Genomic DNA, 21888 nt, shown 5'->3' with positions numbered 1-21888 from the left:
TACATTATATATATATATATATATATATATATATATATATATACATACACACGACGTGCTTTTTTCAGTTTTTGTCCGCCAGATTCACTCACAAGACTTTGGTCGGCTCGAGGACATAGTGGAAGACACCTGACGAGGTGCCATGCAGTGGGACTGAACGTTGAACCATGTGGTTGGGAAGCAAACTTCTTACTGCACAGACCTGCTTGCACCTCTCACACACACACACACACACACACACAGACACACACACACACACAGAGTAGTCTGGGTCTAAATAATCCTTTCTACCGGAAAGGATTATCTTTTCAAATTCCGGGGAAAATGGATTAAGTCGATTACATTGACTCCAGTGCATAACTAGTATTAATTTTATCGACCCCGAAAGGATGAAAGGCAAAGTCGACCTCAGCGGAATTTGAACTCAGAACGTAACGGCAGACGAAATACTGCTAAGCACTTCGCCCGGCATGCTAACGTTTCTTATTTCTTTATTGCCCACAAGGGACTAAACATAGAGGGGGCAAACAAGGACATACAAAAGGATTAAGTCGATTACATCAACTCAGTGCGTAACTGGTACTTAATTTATCGACCCCGAAAGGATGAAAGGCATAGTCGACCTCGGCGGAATTTGAACTCAGAACGTAACGGCAGGCGAAATACCGTTAAGCATCTCGCCCGGCGCGCTAACGTTTCTGCCAGCTCGCCGCCTTTCAGGGTCTAAATAATGCCAACATCTATTATAACTGTACATCAAGCGTATAAAATTACTGTAGGGACGACTCAAGTAGATATACTGTATGATAGAACGATAGTGCAGAAATGCGTAAGAGAAGATCTTCACAGTCCTATTGCAATGACCGAATTAATGAAATACCGAACTCTCAGTTCACGCTCTATATTTAATATCCTTATTACATGCGTTGTTTTTCGTTAACTTAAAACAAAGCATTTATTTATATTGCTGCCATTTTCTCTGTAACGCTAAGAAAAGCTGGCGAAAAGCTACTTATATATTATATATACATGATTTTCATAACATCCCCTTTGGACAATATGTGAATAATGATTGTTTAATCAGACAAACGAACATGTGTGAATGTTGGTGTGTGCTATATTGCTTTCTCGCATTGGTGAAAGGTACAAATGTGTTGAAGAAGGTAAGTGTCATCGAAAGAAACCTGGGATCTTTTACCGAAATATGACAATTTCTTTACATGAAATAACTTCGAATACAAAATTTTTTATCTGTTCTATAACACAAAATATACAAGTATACGAAGTTTGAAAGTGTTTCGGTACCAAAAACACTACATAAAACATAAATGAAAAGTGTTGCTCGTCAAATTAGAAAGATCCGAAACCTGTTTATTTGCTCGAACCAGAGGAGGTGAAATGTAAATTTGTCTCCAGCAATATTTCAACTGAACTTTGAAAACAAGGATGAAGCGAATAACCGTAAGGAGTCTAATCTAGAGCTCCTGCTTTATTTTTTCTTTGTCACTCCAGAATAATGCCTGTTAATATTTTGGCGCATCACATTCAAGAAGCTTGGCTCTTTTTCTTCAGTTTTCTTGCAGACAAAGATCAGATCTTTTCCTTTTTCTATTATAATTCCATCCACATCTGAGACATATAGATCGACTCTGTACTTTATTTTGTCATTCCGGTACTTAGAAAGACAAAGGTGACCATGGCGTGATTTGAACTCAGAATGTAAAAGCCGTAACTGAAAACTGCCAATCATTTTTAGTCCAACAAAAAAAAAAAAAGAAAAATATCAACCATCACACAAAGGTACAGAACCATTTGGAACGAATCTTTGTAACCATGTAAAAAAAAAAAATCAGATACTGCTCGTTAAAAGAACTTGGCATAGTTGCATAATTCTGAGGAAATACATGTTTATCCTGATGACCTTACAACGTAGACAAAGACAAATATAATAGGCTGTTATCTAATAATAACACTAACATATATAAAAGAAAAAAAATCAAATACTAGCGCACACACTTCTATAAATCTAGAAGCTAAAGAAATTTCCACCGTCTTTAGACAGAGTAGAACACCAAGCAATTCTCCACAAACACATCATATTACGCTTACGGACAGCAAACTAAACTTCACAAGTAATCCGAAATGTAGATTAATTAATCCTGGAAAACCTGGATTTGGAATGGTTAGCAAATAATTTCTCGAAACGATTATTCTTTAAGTAGAAATAATACGATATTCTTTCCATTATGGAACAACAGAATAAGAATGTTTCTGTGGGGTCCACAATAAGTGGCAATGTAAGTTTACTTCGTTTGACATTGCTGACTTTTATCTTTTTATCACCAAAGTTCCTTCTTTTCAAAGAGTTCTTCTTAGTAAATAAAATCGCACCAGTTAGGTAATCTGAGCTAATATAATAAAGAAATCCCTCTTGATTTTTGATAATTCTAACCGTTTTTTTTTTAAAGGGCTGAATTGTACAGTAATTAACAGGAATATATATATATATATATATATATATATACTAGATCGTTTGCATAAAACAGTTCATGCAGTATTTGTAGAAATTTTTATAGAGACGATGATCTTTTCGCCTCACGTAATATGAGTTGACATAAGGCAGTTTGTTTAAAGAAAGATTTGATTGAGCTACTTTGTAAAATAGATGTTAATCTTACTATTGTTATTTAGACATTACTTTAAATTTATAGACAAAAAAATTTAACCCACACTATAAACCTATAAAAGAGTTTTAGCCAATGAGCCAGGTGAAAAGCAGGAACTAGCGGGGGGGGGGGGGGTCAAATGCTTCCGGCAACATATTATCGATGTCTCCTCTACAATGTCCAGTGGCTCTGGTACCGTAGATTTGGATGGATGATGGAGATTCCTCTACACAGGAGTGGTGTCAACTATGTCTGCACAGACGAAAATGGGGATAGTCACAAGCCCCTGGCTGTCAGATTGTGTTATAGAGTGAATCCCACAAAGCGTTAAAGAGTGGATCCCACTAGATAGGAAGGTTTTGCTTCCTGAAAGAAGGCTTGCTGTGGATGTTGCAAGTATATGCACGAAACTGAGGCCAAATACGAATCGTTCAGTAGATGTAATTCACTATATCTTTAGATGTAGTTAAAAACCAAGTCATTTGTCCTACAAGCACACTTCAATGTACGTGTTGGCAGCAATCACCACCTAGTTGCCTACAAACTGAGACTGTCTACAGTAGGTAGAACCCACAAAACTAGTAAGTCTAGCGTAACTTCAGGATAAAGTGGGAAACAGGATTTTCAATAACAACGTCGAATCTATACTGTTTTATGGTGCTGAGCCATGGCAAATGGACACGGACATCCTTAAAGGGCTCTAAACATTCACGAACAGGTGTCTCAGAAGAATCTTAAACATTTTACATGCAAAAATTGTGAGCAACAAAGCCCTTTGGGCGGCACCTAAAAGGAAACCTGTAGCGGAATATTCAGCAATCACCAAATATCGCGATTCACTGGAATATGATACACATGATCAGTAAATCTGACCAATCGCGACTTCGCCTAAAAAGAATATTAAACACATGTTCAACAAAATCTGGCCAATTACGACTCGACGTGGAATAGGCTCCAGCAACAATTTCACCTTTTGGTGCACTCCTTTCTGAGCCCATCAATAGGTATAAAATGACGCATACGCGACCACTAACCGAGAGCTTTAGGATGTAGTTTAGACGACATGGCAGACGGATGGCTAACAGACACGAACTACGGCTGAACTGAGCTAATGTCATCATAACGAACTACTGGCAGCAACGTAACGACGATCAATAACTTTTCAAATACTATTTCAATTACACCAAGAACAATAACATCCAGACTCTCTCAAGAAATAAAATTGTTCGCAAAAACCTCAACAGATTTTGTCGTTTTCTTCTGGGTACAACTGTTGACTTCCGACGCCAGAAATCACAGTCAGCTCCCAACGTCAGCAGTTAAATACAACTCCGAGCAATTAGCCAATCAGCTCAAGTACAAGTGGTAACAACAACCAACAGCCACAAACCCATCGGCCAAAAATTAACGAGATGCAAGCGGAGCAGGGTTGGTCATAAGTTAAGAAGACCGGGGAGAAATTTGGCAAAGCAATGCTTAGATTGGAATGTAAGATAGAAAAGGTAGGAGGGTAGCCGAGGATCGCTCGAAAGGAGTCCAGTTGTGCAGAAATTAAAGGAGGGGGTGACATTGAACCAAGTGAAAAAGGAAAGCACAAGAAATAACGCGTCGAAAGACTGTTGTGAAGAGACTATGTTCCGCCAGAAATCAAAACAGAGCATCATGGTAATAATGACACAGACATTATTAGCATGCCGGGCAAAATGCTTAGCAGCATTTCGTTCATCTTCGTGTTCTGAGTTTAAATTCGGCCAAGGCCGAATTTGCCTTTCATCATTTCGGGATCGATAAAATAAGTAGTAGTTGAACACCCCTCCCCCGAACATGCTGGCCATGCACCAAGATTTGAAACTAATATATTCAAAGCTGTCTGTGTGAGTCGTTGTTCAGCGTTTCGCATTTCCGATCCTCAGATGATGGGTGCTGTAATTTTTCAAACTTGTGTGTGTTGTGTGTGTGTGCGTGCGCGCGCATTGGCTGATGCTGATCGGGTGATTCCGAAACCAATTTTGCCGGGGTCATTGACTAACGTAGACAAATGCCAATGCGTAGAGAAAAAAAAAAGAAGAGAAATGGATGAAAAAAAAAATAATAACAATAAGGGCACATGAAGAAGGAGGAGGAGGAGGCGAGAAGAAGAAGAAGAAGAAACGGATGAGAAATCATAAAAAGAAAAGAAGAAAAACGGAAACGAAAAGAATGATTAAGAATTTCAGCAGATTCTAATTAAGTGGTAATTACGGGTGTAGCAAATTTATGTGGATGAATAAACATGTATGTACCTATTCATTCACGCACTCACAAATGCACACACACACATGGCCTGAGGATAGAGACCGGGTTCTCTGATTAGTGATAAAAATTAGGAATGTAATTTCCGGGTGGTTTTGTTCTTTTGGATGGTGCTAAAGCTTATATATAATTTAATCTGACTTTTGTATTGGTTAATATATTTATTATGCATTCATATAAATCATGGGGGCCACAGACTTTATATTGCATGTGTTCAAAATTGGTGGTTATAGTTTATAATTTGTGGCACTCCCACGCAGTCACACATTCACAAACAAGCATGTGCACACGCACACACACAAACGCAGGGACACATTCCTATAGATACATATAAACATGCATACATATACATACACACGTACACTCAAAGACACATACACACATACATATATTATGCAGGTGTACATATATACACAGATACCCACCCTTACACTAACATACATAGCAACGTGTTCGTGCCTATACATAAAATGGCTTGTTTATGGTTGTCCCTGAAATCTGAAAACGGTCATCTTTATTTGTATACTGTCATGTAGTGGTTGTTGACGATGATGATGATGTGGGGGGGGGGAGTTGCGTGTAATGAGGCAACAGCACCATACTCTTACTCTTTAATCTTTTACTTGTTTCAGTCATTTGACTACGGCCATGCTGGGGCACCGCCTTTAGTCGAGCAAATCAACCCCAGGACTTATTATTTTGTAAGCCTAGTACTTATTCTATCGGCTTCTTTTGCCGAACCGCTAAGTTACAGGGACGTAAACACACCAGCATCGGTTGTCAAGCGATTTTGGGGGGACAAACAAAGACACACAAACATATACACACACATACATATATATATACATATACACGACGGGCTTCTTTCAGTTTCCGTCTACCAAATCCACTTACAAAGCTTTGGTTGGCCCGAGGCTGTAGTAGAAGACACTTGCCCAAGGTGCCACGCAGTGGGACAGAACCCGGAACCATGTGGTTGGTAAGCAAGCTACGTACCACACAGCCACTCCTGCGCCTATGAGCAATTAATTATGATTTTATTTATACTGCGTAAGTCATATTTCTAGTTGACCAAGGATTATACCAATCTTCAAATCAAATCAACACAACTGTAAGAAACATATTGTAACATACATGTTAAGCTGGATGCAAAGGCTTGGTACTGGAGCTTGATTAAACATTAGAAGTTGTACACATTGATTTATATCTGCCAGATATAACACATATCCAGATTGCGCATGGAGTCGCTAAAACGACTATGTTAACAGCAAGGGAGTGTGTGAAGCGGACCACAATTTGGTATACACTGAAAGGCGGTACTCAAACAAACCCTATTAATAATCCTTGTATCGAACATTCTAGAAGAGTCTGGAATGTTCTATCACCTGAAAACCGGCCGCTATTTGGCTAATAACTCGGTCTTTCACGTGAATGGGGTTGAGCGATGTCGTGGCTTAAACTCAGTTTCGAATCTCGTTACAATACTCTTTACTGACTACATTTCAAACTTTGAAATACTGCTTCGGTTGTAGACAGACGTGTAAATGTTTTGGTCGGAGACACCAGGCATTACTTTACGAGTATGTCTTTTATTCTCGATTCCCTTGTTGTACTGTATCGGTTGTATGTGCTCTATGTCTCTCACGCAACATAGACAAAAACACCAGTGTGTAAGCTAGAATGGGTGCTTAGAAAAACTCTCTGAGTCTTCCAAAGGATATAGAGGACTGTCTGAGGCAGCTTAGAATCTGTGTACTCTTTAGAAATGGTGACGCCTCACTATCTGAATTAGGAAAGTGTGGTTAATTGTTGTTGGGATACTGAGATAGTGAAACGAGAGAGGATGGGGCGGTGTATCATTGATGACTTCAGTTTTCTGAATGTTAACTGTCAGGTCCATTCATTGATTTGTGCGGAAGCTTGCCAGGCTTAAATTTAATCGTTAGACGCCCTTAAAACAGTATTAGACTAAAATAATAATTTATTTATCATTTATAAACCTGGAAAGCGAATATTTTTTGACTGATTTCTATATTGGAGCGAAAGTTTCAACCTAAATAAGAATGTCCAGGCACGCTCATCACTGCGGAGTCCAAATCAGGTCAAAATATCAGCGACTGACGATCTTCTGACGACATTCTGAGAGAGCTCTGTGTTTTTAAAACAGTCTCAAGGGAAGTGTCTCTGAGACAAAATATTACAGCCTGCTCTGTTCTATATTTGTATATAGATTAAAAATGTTATACGCATCGTTTAGTCTAATGCTAACTGAAACGCGTAAATTGATTATGATGAAGAATATACATATTTTGATCGTTATTCTTCATTTTGACTAAAAAAAAAAAAACATGGTAGTTTCCCCACTTTATTAAACTCCTATCATCAAGGAGATAGTATTTATGGCTTTTTGAAAATTAGTCTCGCACAGAAATGAGGCTCTGTTCAAACTAGTTGCTTGGATTTTAAGATGACTGCAAACATCATACGTAAAAAAAATCTGTCTTACATTATGATTAAAACCACTTTATTCGATTCATCCGAATTTGTCAATCACGTCTTTTACAGAATGAAAATAATTTGTATCTTTATTCTTTATAATTAAACATTTATTTTCTTCGGGAAATTTGAAAACAAATACCAACACGGTTGGTTATTCAGTTTTATGTTTAGCCAATGTTCTTATGTCCATAATCACCTGAGCGTTTCAATCTGTTAGATTTCGTTAATGCAATTTTAAAATTACATTTGATAAGTTATGTCCTTCAGACATGCTGAGAATAGCGTTTAGTTTGAAAAGATGTTATTTGTCGTCATAATGTTGTCATAGAGATCCCATTAGTTTAGAGTGAAAGAGAATAAAATTGCGAAGAATGTATTTATTTTCGTTGTTATGTACTCCTTTTTGCTTAAAGGCATGGCAGTTTGTTACACTCCTATTATAACTATGGTAACCTTCTTGCGTTTTTAAGTTTGGGCCCCCGCCCCTAGAAAATGCAGCTTCATTCTTGTTGAAACGCTTATGTAACTAGATATCAGAACATTGGATAAACACAAGATATATTTATTACCTATGTCATTGATTGATTTTCAAATATTTTTCAAATATATTTTGGACAAAAAAAAAAAAAAAGGTTAACAACGAAACTAAGTATATTCTTGTACCGGTGTATATAACATGTGTATACAAACGTGGAACAACACTATCTGTAATAGTTTAGATTGGGAAAACTTCTCAAAGAGCTACGTTCAGAATGTCAGTGATCGCCAGACATAGTATTTCAGCCTGATTTGGACTCCTGTGCATTAACTATATTCTTCATAATGTTTTCGCTTCCACTCCAAACTAATGTGATTTCTATTTGTATAAGCCTGCACTGACTATAAATAACATTTATTTGAATTGATCTGAATTTCTTTGATATGCGTAACTACACGAATGTAATTATCATCTAAGTTTAAATTTCAAACTTGTGCTGACTAAGCCTAAGAGATAGAAACACACAGGCAACTGGAATATTATTAGACCCACAACTGTCACTTGTCAGCATGACTTAACAAAATGTACCATGCTTTTCTTAATTGTCTTAGGTACCGGCACAGTCGCGGTCATGACGTCCTCCCGGCTCTTCCAGCGAAACATCGAGGATGTGGCCGCTGGAGTATAGGGAGAGGGCTGTACCAGTAACCCGCTGATACTCATTTCTACAGCGTAGACTGTAGCAAGGTGACTTGTAGTGCCTTGCTCAAGAACACTACACGCTACCAGATCCAAGAATCGAACACCATGATAGCCACCCCATAAATCTAATCATGAAGCCACGTGCCTTCAGACTAGATTATTAGGACATTGGATAAATGCTAAGTAGATTAGGCATATTATTATTTGTTTTCCAATTTTTAAATCAATTTTGTAACGGAAATAAATCAAAATAAAATAAGGTTTCAAGATAAATCTTTCGATACTTTGGGTTGCGTCCTCAATGATGTTTTGGAGGCCGTAAGGTTTTTTTGGTGGGGTTTCAATATCAGGCCCTTTCAATGCGGGATTCGATCAACCAGCCAGGGCTGATCAGAGGGGGGGGGGGTCGATTACATTACATCCCCCCCCCCAGTACTTGATTGGCATTTATTCTATCGATTCTGAAAGGATGAAGCGCAAAGTCAGCTTCGGTGGAATTTGAAATCAGAACGTAAAAGCAGAAGAAATGCCGCTAAGCATTTTGTCCCGTGCGGTAACGATTCTGCCAGCTCCCCGCTATTCTCTTTGTATATTAGTGACCTTCAAAGACTGGGCGAAATTTCATCCCCAGTTTATTCATATATTTATTTTTATGAAATATTCAATTCGAAAAAGAAGGGTGACACCCATACTATACCAGTATAACCTAATTTTAATTTTCTTTCTAGGTCTAGTTAGTTAGTTTGGTCTTTTTGGAATTAAAGTTCATATATTTCAGGACAGAATCCATTAAGTCGAGGACATATCTCCAAGTACTGGGGTCGATTGTTTTCCCTCAAAAAAATTGCTGCCTTTTTGCGTCGATCAGAAACCATTATAATTACTATTTGTATGGCGGCGAGCTGGCAGGATCGTTAGTTCGTCGGACAGAATGCTTAGCAGCATTTCTTCTGGCTCTATACGTTCTGAGTTCAAATTCCACCGAGGTAAACTATGACTTTCATCCATTCGAGCTCGGTAAAATAAGTACAAGTTGGGCACTGGGGGTTGATGTAATCAACGAGTCCCTCAACCAAAATTTCATGCCTTGTGCCTCTGTCAGAAAGGACTATGATAAAAAGTGGCGTACTGGAAGAATCATTAGCGCATCGGACAAAATGCTAATTTGCATTTCTTCCAGTTCTTTACATTCAAAGTTCAAATCCCACCGAAGTCGGCTTTATCTTTATCCTTAAAGGCTTGATAAAATAAAATACCAGTTACATACAAGGGTCAGTGTAATCAATTAATCCCTTACTCCTAAAATTGCTGAACCAAAATTTGGAAGAATTATTATGATTTTATGATAGGAATTATATCTCCAGACAATTTGCTTTACAATATTTAGTTATGTCAAGACAGCGAGCTAGCAGAAACGTTAGCACGCCAGGCGAGATGCTTAGCGGTATTTCGTCTGCCGTTACGTTCTGAGTTCAAATTCTGCCGAAGTCGACTTTGCCTTTCAACCTTTCAGGGTCGATAAATTAAGGGATCTATTTTAAAACGGGGGCCACATTTTTCATTAATGTTTTACGTAGTGTTTTTGGTACGGAAAGACTTTCAAACTTCGTATACTTATCTATTTTGTGTTATAGAACAGAAAAATATTTTTGTATTCGAATTTATTTCATGTAAAAAATTGTCTTATTTCGATAATTTCAACCAATCACTGACAAGTATTCAGTTGTTTACATTTACTCCTTTCGCTGATTAAGCGATGTAAAGCGTATTTAATCTCCATACCTTCGTTTTATTTGCTTTTTTCATTTTAAATTTGCTTTAACCCTAACCCTAACCTTAGGGTTAGGGTTAGGGTTAATTGTTTCAGAATCGTTTGTTTATGTAGTCGGCACTTAATGTATATCGGCTGAATGGACGTCAGTGATTGGTTGAAATTACAGAAATACGACAACTTTCACATGGAATAACTTATGGATTTCTTTTTTTTTTTAAGAAGACTAAGAGAAAAAGATGTTTTATATGACACATTCTACCAGTGTTCGGATCTTTTTTAAAACGGGGGCCACATTTTTCATTAACGAAACACTTTGAAACTTGGAACACTGGTAGAATGTGTCATATAAAACATCTTTTTCTCTTAGTCTTCTTAAAAAAAAAAGAAATCCATAAATTATTCCATGTTAAAGTTGTCGTATTTCTGTAATTTCAACCAATCACTGACGTCCATTCAGCCGATATACATTAAGTGCCGACTACATAAACAAACGATTCTGAAACAATTAACCCTAACCCTAACCCTAAGGTTAGGGTTAGGGTTAGGGTTAAAGCAAATTTAAAATGAAAAAAGCAAATAAAACGAAGGTATGGAGATTAAATACGCTTTACATCGCTTAATCAGCGAAAGGAGTAAATGTAAACAACTGAATACTTGTCAGTGATTGGTTGAAATTATCGAAATAAGACAATTTTTTACATGAAATAAATTCGAATACAAAAATATTTTTCTGTTCTATAACACAAAATAGATAAGTATACGAAGTTTGAAAGTCTTTCCGTACCAAAAACACTACGTAAAACATTAATGAAAAATGTGGCCCTCGTTTTAAAAAAGATCCCAGTGTTCCAAGTTTCAAAGTGTTTCGTTAATGAAAAATGTGGCCCCCGTTTTAAAAAAGATCCAAATTAAGTACCAGTGCGTAACTGGAGTCGATGTAATCGACTTAATCCCTTTGTCTGTCCTTGTTTGTCCCCTCTATGTTTAGCCCCTTGTGAGCAATAAAGAATTAAGAAACGTTAGCACACCGGGCGAAATACTTAGCGGTATTCAAATTCTGCCGAGGTCGACTTTGCCTTTCATCCTTTCGGGGGTCAATAAAATAAGTACCAGTTGAGTACTATGGTCGATGTAGTCGACTTGCCCCCACCCGAGCTTGCTGGCCTTGTGCTAAAATTTGAAACTAATATTTAGTTACGTCTTCTTTCTATTTTATACTGGAAGTTTAAATCGTCACAAAATTATACTTCTTTCTTTGTTTATTCTCTGTGCGTGGGAAGGTGTTATTAAAATAAGTACCAGTCATGAACTGTGTAGATTCAAGCGCAGCCTCTTCCTCTATAAATTCCTGGCCATGTGCTAATAATGATAGTAACTGTAATTAGAACGGTAAATTGAGGGCAATTGCAGGAAGTTTAGTATCTAGTTCGGTGTTTGACGGGAATACAGATTACGCCAATATTGATTCTTGCCATTCTTCCTACGGAAGTCGAAGAAATAGGCATTAGTAAGACATTAAAGTTGGTTACTATCACTACTTTTATAATATTTGGATGACTGCCTAGGTTAAAAAAAAATATAATAAAATAAATGAATAAACACAAAAATCGTTGCTGTCGTCATTACGATCATCACCGCCATGATTATTATCACCATCACCATCATCGTAATAAGGATAGCGCCATACTCATCTACTGGGGTCGACTATTGTGTGTGTGTGTGGGGGTGGGTGGGTTAATGACTGCTTTTAAAATGAGCACGCTCGTTGTTTTTAGCTCCAGGTAATGTCAGATCAAACAGAGACTGTGATCAGACCATAAGTGCCGAAACGAAGTTCACTGACGGGGGTGCAAACCCATGTTTTCAGGAGGATATTCAAAACGTTTTCGTTGCCCCTCCCACAACCTAAAAAAATAAATAAATAAAGGAGTGTGCACATCATGCACTCTCTGGACATCCTGTTCCCGAGCCTATGGATCAGAGATGTTCCAGACATGACCATCCCATCTGTTTTGTAGACATAGCTTATACAGGACCAGACTGAGCAAGGCCTATGATAAAAAATGTTTCAGCCATGACCATCCCTTCTTATTTTCTATATACAGCGTGTACAGGACCACATTATCTACTATCTTTTATCTTTTACTTGCTTCAATCATTAGACTGCGGCCATGCTGGGGCACCGCCTTGAAGAAATTTAGTCAAACGAATCGATCCCAGGACTTCTGTCTTTTTTATTACTCCATCAGTCACTTTTTACCGAACCGCTAAGTTCCGGGGGATGTAAACACCAGGTACATGCATCACAACCATATGTGCGCGACATGGTGACCTTATATCAAGATAAACATTGCATGACCTTGCAGGTGGGGCCCTGTTAGAATTTTCTTCAGGTTGAGTAGTCCATCTCTCTCAAAATGTCCCTGAATAAGTGTTGTTTAAGGATGATGAATGAAACACCCAAGTTTCCAGAGGTGAATTATTCAGACCCCCAAAGAACTCCTCTCAACACATGGCTATGATGCTCTCCCACTACTCCTGCTCGTGATCAGAGATGCACATACCGTTAGCCACAAGGGGACATGCTCAACTGGTTACAGTCTAGCAAGTGACAAGCAAAACTATGGTATCGAGCAGAATATTTGCTGTAGCCCATCTTTTTATACCAAGACAAAACAATGTACATTATAACACTTCCAATCAGTTAAGATCAAGAGCCATGAGAGCAACTGCCTGGTACTGCATCAGGGCATTTATTATTATTATTATTATTATTATTATTATTATTATTATTATTATTATTGTTGTTGTGGTTGTTTTACAAAGGGAGATGTGCTTGCCTTTTATTCGTTTCTCAAGCTTTCATACATAAATGTCAGTAATGCAAACTAACGCAGTGCGTAAAAATGAAATTCTTATTGTCTATAGCTGCTTCTGACTTAGTTAAAATAGAAGTTTATATATGCTTGGTTGTTGCATATATATATCGGCATCTTTTCCAATGAATGTGGTGGCTATCAGTACTATCAAAATCATTGGAGATGTTCCAACACTGATAAAGCAGTTATACCCTACATTTCTTCATACTGGGCAATAGTATATTTTATTTATTTTCTGTTTTAGTTTTAGTCTTATTTTGCACAGCTGAGGCATTTTTTTTCTTCTCTTTTAGTCAGAAGGGAAGGCAGCATCCATAATTCTTTAGAGAACATCTTTGGTGGGTGGGAAGGAGACTGAGAGGAAGTTATCCCCGAAATAGTGACCAAGCCTGAATACTTGCAACAAAGTAATCTTCGCCAAAGGTACTCAAGGCGCCAGGTAGTGGTGTTAATCCGAGGGACAGATGGACAGATTAAGTTTATTAAAGTTTATCACCCCTGTCTGACATTCTTACAGTTCCGCAAATCTTCCACCTCGAAAGGATAAAAGGTAAAGTTGACCTCGGTGATATTTGAACTCAGAGCGCAGAGTGTTCGAACAAATATTGCTTTCTATCCGACGCTCTACCGACTCTGCCAGTTCGTCATCCGAGTTGTAATTACTGGGGTGTAACAACGAAGGCGTCTTTATTCTTTTGTTTGTTTCAGTCATTTGACTGCGGCCATGCTGGAACATTGTCTTAAAGGGTTTTAGTCGAACAAATCGACGCCAAGATTTATTTTTAAGCCTAGTACTTATTTTATCTGTCTATTTTACCGAACCGCTAAGTTAAGAGGACGTAAGCACACCAACACTGGTTGTCAAGCGGTGGTGGTGGTGGTGGGACAAGCACAGACATAAACACACACACAAATATATACATATATATATACGACGGGCCTGTTTCAGTTTCCGCCTGTCAAATCCATTCATGTGGCTTTGGTTGGTCCGAGGTTATACTAAAAGATATTTGCCCAAGGTGCCACGCAATGGGACTGAACCCAGAACCATGTGGCTGGGAAGCAAGCTTCTTACCACACACCCACGCTTGGAAAATGATTTATTTATTACATTAATAAAAAATGTGTTTATGCAATAGAATTAATGGAAACATTCAGATGAAACAGCGTAATATGACACGCACAGAAAGTCTGTTAGAAACTCAACATTTGGGCTAAATTTTACAAATCAAATACAATTCTGTCAGGTGCCGTAGTGTGTCTTCTTCTTCGATCATTCCAGGTAGAATATGTAACTGTGAAAGCAGCTCTCAGGAGAATGTAATCCAAACTCGACTAGAGACACTCTGGATTTTTGGCACTCAGTTTGGTTGTATTTGTAGGCCTCACTCACGTAAAATTCTAGTCAGACCACCGAACTAGCTGAATAGGGGAAAATTCTTCAGGCAGTTAGAAACTGAGAACAGGCACAATTTTGCTGTGAGCCGTCACAGAGTGCAACCAACAGCTATGGGGCGCAGGTAACCGTTGGACTTGGTGAGACCAAATATGGTCCAAAGAACAGGGGACGAATGTAGGCAAGGACACTCTCGGACGAGAACAAGTTTATGAACTGTGTTAGGTTCTCCAAGAGTTCGAGCCCAGCATCACCAGTTGACAGGGAGATATTATCCTTGAAATGATGAGGTCGTAAGCCATCGATCCCAGCGCCAGAATCTGCTGGAAAGGAGGCAATTGCCCGCCTGACATTGCCAGGGGTGAAGATGGGTTGTAGAAAACTTGGGTCGGACCAGTGTAGATGATCATCTGGAGGGGATATTAGTATAGCCTGAAATCTGTCTTGATTGAACAGACCTCTGATCAATAACAATCCAACCGAGAACGCCTGATAGAATAAGTATTAATCCAATAAATACTGGGGTCGATTTGATTGATTAAACGCTTCAACGCAGTACCCCAGCATGGCCGTAATCCAATAATTGAAATAGGTAAAAGAATATAAGAATGTACTTTTTTTTTTCTAAGTTCTTTGCTTGTTCAAGAATAGAGAAGATTTATAAAATTCTTAATATTTAGTTATAGTAAGGTGGTGAGCTGGCTGAATCATTAGCGCGCCGGACGAAATGCTTAGTTGTATTTCGTCCGTCCTTACGCTCTGAGGTCGAACTGGCCTTTCAATGAAAGTCTCATCTTTTCGGGGTCGAAAAATAAGTACCAGTTGAATACTAGAGTAGATGCAATTGACACCCCCTCCCCCGAAATTGCTGGCCTTTTGCCAAAATCTGAAACCAATATTTTGTTGTAGTACTTACAAGTATCAATAAAATAAAGGATTCTCGCTTATTTAAGTATCAAATCTATTCAGAGACCTCTGATTGTTCAACAAGATGTCCATAATAAACAATGGTTGCATTAAATTTTACCCTATTGTTTGTATGTGTACGTAGATTGTTATCCATAGGATAACAATCTACGTACACAATGTGTTCTTTTCTCTGTTGAACGGACACTTGCATTATTTATTTAGTTTCCGGGGTATTTATAATATTAAAAAAAAAAAAAAAAACAGAAACAGCTAATATATTTATGGTTTCTTCTGTTTTCTTACCTATGCAAAATTTCTTTCAAATTGGAATTTTGTATATATAAGTTTTCTGCCTCTAATTCCCGGATATGCCCCATACGATGTTTCTTTTGTATTTTAACTTATTTTAGACTCAGTTCAGGGTAATTTGGCAAACCACCAAACAACAGTACACTTGACTCGCTTCTGAATACCAAAACTTCCCAAAATATTTCAAGATGTAAAAGTCATTTTAACAACAGTCTCTGTTTCCTCCTGTTGATAATATTCACACATGTAGCCAGGGGTGTTTTCCCGTAAATTAGACGGCTAACGGTGGATCCATTTTTAACCACTGAGAAGCCCCTCGGTCAAAAATCCTGGCTACACCCATGCTACAGTAGCATTTTTATTTATTAATCTTTCAGGTGGTTGGTTTGTTCAGACAGTTTAAACTTTTCATTTGCGACAGCTTCATATTCTGGTCTGCTTACCGTTTCCTGAAGCTGTAAATCTCAAAGGAACTAATGAGAATCTAGCACAAAGAAAGCCTAAGATAGTCTTCGGCAATATGGTGGCTTTGATAATATAACCTATGGAGTAAAAGTAGTTAATTTCATTTTAGGGTATACTGCTTTAAAGAAGAACGGCAACAATCACAACAGCAACAGCTAGTAAATTAAGCATTTTGAATCACATTGAAACAAGATTAAAAACATAACCTTCGCCCCCAAAATTAATTACAGTAATTGCATAAAGAGTAACACTCTTGTACTGTGGAGGTTCCACACGTTGCTTCAAATGACCAGAAGATGAGTTTGAATCTGGCACTTTGTTGTACTATGGAATAACAGAGGATGGTCATTCCTTGAAAAGCCAGTTAGCCACAAAGATTGCTTGTCTCACATCTCACATTTATAAGCGATACGCGATAGACTTTGAAAAATAAAATGTCCATATTATAAAACGTTTATCTATAGGCACAAATGTGACTGAGCGGTAAGAAGTTTGCCTCCCAACCACATGGTCTGGTTTCCAAGACAAACAAGTTGAGTGGTTAGGGATTTAAAAAAAATACATTGGCAAAAGAACACCTATAATGAAACCAAACATTCTGCAAATATTAATTGGGAAACCTCCAATATAAGACCCCGACACTAATAATTTACAGGAAGATATGACTTCACTGTAGAGCTGAGGTCACAACCGCACAATATATATATATTCTTTTCGAGAGATGAAAAAAATCAAATTCCAGGATACCAATGTTCTTGGTTTCTTTTTCTTTCATTTTCAAACATAAATTTGCTGATGGTTGACACATGGAATTTAGTATCTGACCTTAAGTGGAAGTAATTACATCTACTTCGTGATTACTTCCCCACTCATTTCAGCTTGGGATACCTGCCTGGAGGACTTCGTGGTTACGGTGTTAACCTCATGAAATCAGTGGTGTATAACATTGGAAAAGTAAGAGTGAAAAATTGGACAATACATCTGTAAACTTTTAAACCGACAAATTCATGCTAACTGGCTTTTGTTACCAGACTGATCGCTCGGTTAAAATTGCTGGTGTTTTCATTCGATCAAATAACTTTCAAATTAACAGACGTGAAGATCGGAGCGAATAATTTCGCCTCGGAAAAGCTGAAAGTGTCCTGGAAAGCGAAGTAGAAGAGACGAATGCTGCCTACTTGTGGGTCATAATCTCTCCGAATCAGCACCTATTTTTGACTATTTTTGAAGATTAAAATTCCTTTAATCAGACAGTTCATCTACTCTCAGAAAAAACACCCCTTGTCTGAGTATCACTGTTAAAATTATAGTATTTGCAAAAGTCGGCAGACCTTCCATTCTCGCATTTATTTGAGGGTTAATGGAATGGATGAATAAGTGATGGGTTGGTGATGTGCTTACCATCGACGAGGAAACACTGCATAAAGGCAATTTCAGGTCATTGCTTATAGATCGATTTTTCATAGTTAACAGCCTGTTAAAGAGGTAGGAGTAATTTGTGTGAGTGTGGCGGCAATTGTAGATTGCCTTGTAGTAGATAGTAAGAGGTGGTAGCAAACGTTAGTTTTTCCCTTTCTGTTATGAGGAGAGTCGTGGGTTTGAGTGTGTATCCAGAATTTGGTGCTTTGAAAGATACTTCTGAATATACGATATTTACATTAGTAATGCAACAAAACTTATGCAAGGTGAAGGATTTATAATATATATATATATATATATATATATATATATATATATATATATATATATATATATTGAAGTGAATCAAGTTCAGACACTAAGTTTTTTTTTACTTGTTTTTATATTTTTGTTACATTAAAAATTTAATAAGGTTTAAATAAGAATGTAATATCGATAAAACAGCTGCAAATTTAAGAATAAGAATAGTATATCAAGTAAATTAAAAATAAGTAAAATAAAAAACAAAAAATATCTCATTTCACTCAGTCACTTACTATTGTCCTCTGCCTCCTAATTTTCGTTTTATGATGGAAAAGCAACTAAAGAAAATACGAATGATAATTTGGCCTAGACGAATTTGGTATATAGATCAATAAAATCTAGTTAAAACAGACGAATTCTGTGGCTGAAAAATTGTAGTTCGTAGTATTTGTCAGTTCATTAAAAATTACATGCGATCTGTTTCTAAAACAATCACTATTTTAAAACTTTGCAACGACGTTAAAATGCAAGTATTTGTAAAACCTTTAGTTTGACAATAAACAGATAGACCATAAGTCTAGAAAAAGTAAAAGGAAATAAAAGAACTTGCCGCAATGGGTATCATATTTCTTTGCTTTGAATGTTAAATGTCTATTTTATTTTCACTACACTAACTTTTTAGAAAGCTTTAAAATACTAGCTTTTTTCAGTTAAAGACAATAGGTACGTGTAGCTATTTCGTGTTAGTTGTTCAAGAAAACAGTTACACCTTTCTTCATGTGTAGTGATGTTATTGATGTTTAGTTGCAGGCTAGTCCTGATTGAACAGATTCATGATCAAAACCGTTCTAGACGTAACCATCCCTCCTTTTTAGGACAATCTGGAATACATTGTCCAATATTTCTCTTGCTTATTTAAGACAGTAGGGTAATAAATTTGAGGGAGATTTGGCAGTTATTACTAGCAGATTCAGCGACCATGTACAAACTCCCGCGCGTGTGTATGCGATCATGATCATCATTATTTTACGTCTGCTTTCTAGGCTGGTATGGGTTGGACATTTCGACTGGATCAAACTAGTCGGTGTACACCGTTTTGCACCAATGTTTCATGGTTTCTACGACTAACTACCCTTCATAATGCTAATCACTTTACAGACAGAACTGAGTACTATTTTCGTGACCTCAGCCCTGGTGAAACCACACAGCAAGATTAAAGAGCTTCCACATCAGAGTTTGTTTCAGTTATTATTCACGCAGACAATGAAATATATAATCGTTCCCCACAACTCAAACAACAAGCAGACCTCGTGATATTTAATTGGATATTTATAGCTGGACATAATGATATTTAGTGCTGGGTATTTACAATGAACGATATTAATACTTACTGAATGGGATAGAGAGAAAAACTGCACTGCATCCATAGAAGTTACTTATGAGATGTTGTGTGAATGTTCATAATAGGTTTGTCTGAGAACTTGGAGTTGTCTGCGCAGATGTCCAGAACCATCTGCATGTCAAGAGAGGAGACACATGGATCAGTCAGCGGATCTATTTTAAAACGGGGGCGCCAGTTTTCATTTATGTTTTATGTAGTGTTTTTGGTACGGAAAGACTTTCAAACTTCGTATACTTATCTATTTTGGGATCTTTTTTAAAACGGGGGCCACATTTTTCATTAATGTTTTACGTAGTGTTTTTGGTACGGAAAGACTTTCAAACTTCGTATACTTATCTATTTTGTGTTATAGAACAGAAAAATATTTTTGTATTCGAATTTATTTCATGTAAAAAATTGTCTTATTTCGATAATTTCAACCAATCACTGACGTCAATTCAGTCGATATACATTAAGTGCCGACTACATAAACAAACGATTCTTCGTTTTATTTGCTTTTTTCATTTTAAATTTGCTTTAACCCTAACCCTAACCCTAACCCTAACCCTAGGGTTAGGGTTAGGGTTAGAGTTAGGGTTAGGGTTAGGATTAATTGTTTCAGAATCGTTTGTTTATGTAGTCGGCACTTAATGTATATCGGCTGAATGGACGTCAGTGATTGGTTGAAATTACAGAAATACGACAACTTTAACATGGAATAATTTATGGATTTCTTTTTTTTTAAAGACGACTAAGAGAAAAAGATGTTTTATATGACACATTCTACCAGTGTTCCAAGTTTCAAAGTGTTTCGTTAATGAAAAATGTGGCCCCCGTTTTAAAAAAGATCCCTATTTTGTGCTATAGAACAGAAAAATATTTTTGTATTCGAATTTATTTCATGTAAAAAATTGTCTTATTTCGATAATTTCTACTAATCACTGACGTCTATTCAGTTGAAAACAGTTAGCGCTGTAACGGTGTATATCGTATTAATCCCCTAACACTAACCCTAACCCTAACTAGACTGTTAACCGTAACCGTAACCCTAACTCTAGAATCCGAACTCTAAAATTGTTACACACATAGATACGCACAGCGTAATTTATTATATAAACAATATATGCGTATAAATTACGATTAAACCGGATGAAATATGTCACAGGGAATAACATTTTTATGACCGCCCAGCAGTAACTCTATTGAGCTGAATAGACCTCAGTGATTGGTTGAAATTACAGAAATACGACAACTTTAAAACTTTAACATGGAATAACTTGCGAATTCATTTTTTTTGTTAAGAAGACTAAGAGTAAAAGATGTTTTATATGACACATTCTACCCGTGTCCCAAGCTTCAAAGTGTTTCGTTAGTGTTTCGTTAAGAAAATACTAGCGCCCCCGTTTTAAAATAGATCCCAGTCAGCTGCCTTCCACACACGGTCTCAAAGCGACGAAAATATTTTGGCAAATTAAATTTAAATGTTGAAGTGAATCTAATGGTTTTTGTGTGTTTCTTAAATGACTTATAAACACCTTCCACGCTGCAATTGTTTTCGTTGCAGCACACGATTTTAGATCAGGTCACTTGCTATGCAAGTACATCTCTCTCTCTCTCTCCCCACTATCGCTTGATAACTGATGTTGGTGTGTTTAAGTCCCCATAACTTAGCAGTTCAGCAAAAGAGACCAATAGAATAAGTACTAGGCTTACTAAAAATACGTCCTGGGATTGGTTTTTTCAACTAAATGCGGTGCTCCAGCATGGTAGCAGTCAAACGACTGACACAAGTAAAAGAATAAAAGAATATATAAAGTGTATTTATGCTTGTGTGTACTCTTGTCTTGACAACACATGATGCTTGTAAATGAACAGCATCATCATACAAGCTGTGTAAGTATTCCATGGGAAAATGTTACCTTACTTGGAAACAACTGAAGGCTGATGACATGAAGGCCGTCTGTCTGTAGAAAATCTGCCTCAACAAATTCCCATGCAAGCATGGAAAAGTGGATGATGATGATGATGAGGATGATGATGATAATGTATTGTGTGTGTGTGTGTAAACAGGTGCATGTGTGTATTTGAGTGTGTGCATTAAGTTTGGAAAAAGAATTAATGAAATTAGGTCGAAAAAAAAAATGTAATGTGACTGTTCTAATGTTAAGTGAAGTTAAAATTAAATACTCTACTAACTTAAGATCATAGTGAACGAAAATATATTCGATCAATAAACGTCTTCAACAATAATGTTAACGTGCTGTACCATCATTCAGCCAGCTTTCAGAAGTATTTCATTGATTGCTTCTGAAGATGAACAGATGAGAAGTGAAAACTGATATAACAAGCATAGTCTGTTTGGCTGAATTTTTTTGTTTTGTTTGTTTGTTTATTTTTTCTTTTTTTTTTAACCTGTCATGAACAACGGTGAGTTCTGCAAGTTCAATAACCGCAAAAATGAATCAATCATTTTCTA

General features: G+C 37.1%; 1 protein-coding gene across 1 annotated transcript in view; it reads right to left on the bottom strand.

Moving 5' to 3' along the window:
* LOC106875140 (uncharacterized) overlaps positions 1-19690 on the bottom strand; it is a 31019-nt gene extending 11329 nt beyond the window's left edge. The window contains exon 1 of the mRNA XM_014923133.3: positions 19423-19690. The gene's annotated coding sequence lies outside the window, so the exon portion shown is untranslated. The remainder of the gene's footprint in view (positions 1-19422) is intronic.
* Positions 19691-21888: the final 2198 nt, after the last annotated feature.

The sequence above is a fragment of the Octopus bimaculoides genome, chromosome 6 (genome assembly GCF_046866305.1).
Source record: "Octopus bimaculoides isolate indiv1 chromosome 6, ASM4686630v1, whole genome shotgun sequence".
In the NCBI taxonomy this organism is placed as follows: Eukaryota; Metazoa; Mollusca; class Cephalopoda; order Octopoda; family Octopodidae; genus Octopus; species Octopus bimaculoides.
Note: the sequence above shows the minus strand (reverse complement) of the source record. Positions and strands in the feature narration are given on the sequence as shown.